The following is a 6,115-nucleotide window of genomic DNA, read 5'->3' as shown; positions in this document are numbered from 1 at the left end:
AGGCTGTCTGGTTTTTGTGGCTTGGAAGTGCTGATTACACCTCAGTCCTGCCCTGGTGGCTTCGTACAGTTTGCAGTTATTTTTGGAAAAGCACAACATGGATCATTTTATGCAAAAATGAGATCATCCGTCTGTAACATGACTCTGTCTATCCAAAAGGACACTGTGATCTGCATCCTTCTCTCTCCCTCTCTCTCTCTCTCACACTCTTACATACACACAGGCAAACACGCACAGAGGAAGGGTCCGGCACGTAGAGCAGAAAGCCAAGAATTTGACTTGAGACTTACACTCTCGAGGAAGTTCCCTTCCAGCGACGAGGTTTCACGTCTTTTTTCCTTTAAAAGGAGACCAGTGCCATACAGCTTTGCTGCTGCCCAGTGATTTATCTTTACACAGCCCAATAGGTCCCAGAGCCTGTCTGTCTCCCCGTGTACCTTTTAACTTTCTTTCTTCTTCACCTTCTTGACAAGCAGGATGAAGTCAGCGGAAATTTCCTTTGGGATCTCTGCTTCTCCATTTACCTGCAGGTCTGGCTTTTTGCTCTACCAGTTACCCGCACAGGCAGGGATTTCATTTAAGAAAAGGGAAATCCCAGCTGCCCCGAGTCTCTTTCTTTTAAAATTCCCAAGCCTCCTTCCCTCTTCTTGCTTCCTCAGTCCCGTTTAGCTCCTTTGTTTCCAGGGAGGAAAGCACTAGCATTAATATATTTTCCAGGCTGAAGAAAAACACAGGAACGTGATGCTGAAAAAAAACCCAGGACGCTTCCCTTTCCCCTTTCTCCACACTTTGACTAAAGAAAATTGTAAAAGACTCGTTTTTTCTTCTCTTTCCCTTCTTGGCTGGCCGCGGTCCCAGAAATGTCGGGGTAACCCCAGCCCTGCTCCCAACCAGCCTCAGACAACGGTGGCCACTGGAAATGGGGGAAACTTCACTCGGGATTTAACAGCTCAGCAGAACCCGCCTCCTCCCCACTCCGCCACAGGGAGGGAGGAGGAGGAGGAAGGCTCTGGGGGCTGAAACACTGGCTGCACAGCATCACAGAGCCCTTCAGAGAGGGTGACTCCAGCCTTAACCCTTTCCTTCACGCGTCCCAGCTCCCTGGAGCTCCCCAACCTTGGCTTTCTCTTTCCTCCTATTAAACGGACTCTGTCTGGGTAGAAAAAGCCATAAAAAAGAAGTGCATTTCTCCATCGGTGTCAGGAACAGCTCTGGTGTTTAAGAGCTATTGTTTTTTAACCCCATTACTTCTGCCTGCTGTTCCACTTTTCTGTGTTTGCTTTCTGGGAGTTCTCCAGTGAAATCCAATTTTCTTTTCACTTTCCAACCAACTTCTCTTTTGGGTTCTCATGTACGTTGGTATAGTCTTTTCTGCGAACTTCATATGGGCATGGCTGTTTGTTAACTTTTTTAAGAGATCAGGACGTTTACTTTATTATTGAATTACAATCAGAGCCACATGTATTTCCCCTGAATGTGCACTAAAAAGCAGCAAAAAAAAGAAGAGAAAAGGTGCAAAAATACCTAAAGAGACATGGCTAAAGACAGAGTCACGTCCTTTGCTCTCCCTTCATGGTGTAAATGACACCATTCTATTGAGCTGATGTAAACTGGCATAGCTATGCTGCCAGCACCTGGTCTTTAGCAGATTCACGCTGGCTTCAGTGTTTCTTGCACCACTTAATTGTAGTTGATGGGTAACATCTACAAATATCCAAGATCTTAATACTACTTTAACTATCTTCCACGATTTCGCTTATTTACAGAGAAGCTGTTACATTTCCGTGATAACATGCTGGATTTGACCTCATTTTTCTTGGGGCAGGGGGAAGGTGTACCTTCTACTTCTCCTGAAATTAAGTTTTCAGGGATAAAAAACTTTCTTTTCTTTCTCTCTTTCCTTGTTTGCTTCATTTTTACTTGAAGTTGTCCAGTGCACTGATAAACATTAGTAGTGGCTTTGCTAATATGTGCCTACAGTTTGCATTCTGTGGCCAGTGGTTTGCCCTGGAGGTAGGGGAGGATGCTGAATGCCTGTGCTCACATCAACATGAGTGCAAAAATGCACAGCCCTTCCCAGAATATCATATCCTACATCAGCTGGGCAGTAAAAGGATCGTACCTTTCACAGGGACCACAAAACTGGAGCTCTGCGGAGCAAGGGTAGGTAACACTTTCCGCTTCAATTAGTGGCTTAAATTGGTCTGCTGGTTTATTAATCTTGGCTGGGGAGTAGTCTCTAAATATTACACTTTTCAATGTGACCCTTTAAAGAAAATAGAACTCAAAATTTTTTTTCATTTAAATTTTTCCTCCAATTTTATTACAAAGATTAAAAAGTGGCCCTACAAAGCTGAAGGCAAGTATTTAATTTGGGGTAAATTCATTTGTTTAAAAAACCTAAATTACCTCAATTTTCTTGTTGTTGGTGATAGTTTGAAACCACACAGAAGCAAAACATAATTTATCTGCATAGGTCTAATGAAGCCAAGAAAAACATACTCAGTACATGGCAACAAAGGAAAGAAACAGATTTCCTTATTATCTCTGCTGTCCATTCTGTCCAATTATAGATACACTAAAGAATTTCTGTGAGGACTTTGCTTTGCTCTCCCCACCTGATTAAAAAAGTAGCACGCTACAGAATCTATCTTAAATGTGTCAAAGGGTGGCAGATCAGTGAAGATGATAGATTATAAGGCAGCTGTAGGGAGAGACTAGCACACACGACATGGAGCCACAGGGATTACTTCCAAGGCTGATGATTCTTAGTATCTTTATCTGAGGTGAGGAATAAACTTGAAATGACTGCTGGAAATATTTGGCATTAGAATTTCTTAGAAAGTAAGTAATTTATACAGGCCAACATGGGACTTCTGGCAAAGTGAACATTTTTAAAGGGCTAATGCAAGGTCATAGAGCAAGAAGCAAAAAAATGCATAAGATAAAGAACAATATCCTAGAAGGCAGCTGTTCTGTGAGAGACTTAAAAATCACAGTGTAGAAGATACTGGAAATAAGCTTTTGTTGTGATATTACAGAATCACAGAATCATTAAGTTTGGAAAAGACCTTTAAGATCATTAAGTCCAACTATCAACCCAACACCACCATGCCCATTAAACCATGTCCCGAAGTGCCACGTCTACACGTTTTTTGAACACTTCCAGAGACGGTGACCCCACCACCTCCCTGGGCAGCCTGTTCCAACGTTTGACCACTCTCTCAGTGAAGAAATTTTTCCTAATATCCAATCTAAACCTCCCCTGGCACAACTTGAGGCCATTTCCTCTCGTCCTATAGTTAGTTGGGAGAAGAGACCAACACCCAGGTCACCACAACCCCCTTCCAGGTAGCTGTAGAGAGCGATAAGGTCTCCCCTCAGCCTCCTCTTCTCCAGACTAAACAACCCCAGTTCCCTCAGCCGCTCCTCGTAAGACTTGTGCTCCAGACCCCTCTGCCCTTCTTGAATATTGCAGCAGGGAGAAAGTCTGCCAGCATGTCGAGGAGAAGTTAGAAGTCATATGTGGTAGCAGTAAGATGGCTACTGCCCAAACCTTTCAAAAGGATTGCAAAGGGTTCAAAAAGTGACCAGCGGTTTGGATATGACACCATTGAAATGATGATGGGAAAATAACCATGTTGAAGGCACAGCCACACCTTGGTCATGATCTTCTCATACATACAAAGGAAAGAGACTTCTGAAAGTAAATCAGTCTTTAATCCAGCAGAGGAAGGCACGAGGATAGCCAACGATTTGGATTTAAATCCTGACAAATGCAGACTTGAAGCAAGTGCAATTACTTGCAATTTTAAAATAATGATCTCAGTTAACCCCTGGGATAATTTCCCCAAGAATGTGGTGGTTTTCTGCTGCTTAGTCTTCAAATCAAGGCTCTAAGAGACCTTGGCTGGATTGGAAATCATGGCAAAATGGTGGAATGAAATCCCTATGGACACATCTATATGGGAAATTTGAGATAAAAATGGCACCTGCCCCTGAAGAGTGCAGCTCTCTGGGGGCTTGTGGAAATGAATTCTCTAGCCCAGTGAACTGACATGAGCAGTTTGAGAAAGGTGAAATGCAACGTACAAACCCTGTAGCCCTCAGAGTGTAGTTAACAAGGAACTGAAAGTTAATGCTACGTCCGCAAAGGGAAATTATATACCTCTTTAAGGATGGCAGTACTGTGAGTCTTTCTACATTCTGCTTTAGGTACCAGACTTAAAAGTACAGCTATCAAGTGTGTCAAGGGCTGTGTGCGCAACACATTATGTCAGCCGCTAAGGAATCATCACATGGGAAGTCAGCTACCTGCTGAACAAGGATTCTTCCTCAGTCCTGCAAAACCTGGAGAAAAAATGTAGCAGCAAGGAGGAGACAGCCAGAGGTGCGGGTGGGGAGAGCTTGCTTTTTTCGGCAGGCTTTGGGGCAGTCCTCCAGAGAACGAGGGAGAAACCGCTTGGAAGGGAGGCAGAAGGAGGCAAGGGGCTGGGAAAGCTGGCCTGAGCCGCTCCGTGCGGTGCTGGGGAGCTGGGCGCCGGAGACGCGAGTGTAGGTTCCCCGGCTGATGCCGGCGGGGGGTGATCAGGGTGGAGGACACCAGGGCCTGAGCCCCATAAAGCCAGGCACCGATGGTGCTCTGAGAAGGGACAGGTTTCTTGAACCCCGCTGGCTCCTCGCTTTCCTGAGAGGGAAGGGAGGTTATTATTCATGATCTGACTGGGGTCGTAACCCAGCCGGCAGCTGGGGAAATAACAACTAGCAGTGTAAACGGGGGAACTGTGCCGCAGCCCCTGCATGCGAGCAGGAAAAGGAGTCAGTACAGGGAGGCTTGCAAAAGCAGTGACCCATAACAAAAACAGCAGTGCCTGGTTAGTCAGATCAAGCTCCTAAAATAGAAAGGCGCTTTTGATACATAGGTTGGCCTCAGTTTGAGTCTTCACTTTTTAAATATACATTTTTTTCTGTGGAGTCCCCAGGAATGTTGCTTAGAAACTGGTGATGCAATGTGACATTTCAGGCTTTAAAAATAAATATTACGAACTTTAAAATTATATGTTTTAAACTGAGGCTAAGCCTCCTAGGTACTGACAGAGTTGCAGCCCCAAAGGTTCAGGCTGTATTTGAGACGCAGTGAAGTTCTGGTGTCTGGGTGTTATTACTGGCCTGTGCTCGAGCTGACCTTGATTTTAGCACCTCTCCTTGCCCAGTTTACAGAGCTTCCTGGTGAGAGGACAGCTCTCACATAGACCCATTTCTTGTTCTACATCTGGTTGACATCTGGGATGGAAACATCAGCCAGGGAGAACAAAACGTCTTCTGGCCAGGACTGACACAAGTTCTACCCCAAACTGACTGATGCAACCGGTGTTATGTACGGTGAGATGAAAGTGTTATACGTGAGAGCAGATGAATACAAAGATTGCCATCTGCCGGCTTTGCAAAGAGCGTTACCTAGTCACAAGCTGGTGGGAGGGATAAAGCCATCGCAACGTGCCGCAGATGGTTTCTCAATGATACAGCTGCTGAGGTGTAGCATTCAGAAGACCACAGAAATGGGCCTGGGATAGCTACAGACAGTCAGTCACAGAAACAGCGTTTGAAATCATTAGGAAAAAAAGACTTCATTAGCTCCAGTCATCAGTGAGTGGGGCCAACATCCCTCTCTTACAGCAGTATGACCCCACAGGGAAGCTGTACTACTGGCATCTCATCATGCGGATGTTCAAGATTGTCCCATGCCAACGAGGGTTACCTCTCCCAAATCACATGCCTACACAGCTAAATGAATTTGGCCACCGCAATAAACTCACCAGCTGCAAGAGCCTGAATTCTCACCTCACTTCTGCACCTCTGCACAAGAGGACTTTATGCTAGTGCAGGTCTGAACACTGATCCATGCCACCTCCTTTCTCTGGCATGCCTTCTTTCTCCTTCACCCTTCCTTTGTCTGCAGAGCTGCCAGTTGATGTCAGGCCCTTCTGAACGGAGGGCGAATTCCCTCCCGGCTCTGGCAGCCTCACTTTGCAGTACGAAGCAGATTTAAGTGGGATGGAAGCTGGTGCTTAATGCAGCTTCTCTCTTTGCACAAAGACTAGGACTTGGATTCTTA

Source organism: Phaethon aethereus (assembly GCF_964289735.1).
Source record: "Phaethon aethereus genome assembly, chromosome: 1".
In the NCBI taxonomy this organism is placed as follows: Eukaryota; Metazoa; Chordata; class Aves; order Phaethontiformes; family Phaethontidae; genus Phaethon; species Phaethon aethereus.
Note: the sequence above shows the minus strand (reverse complement) of the source record.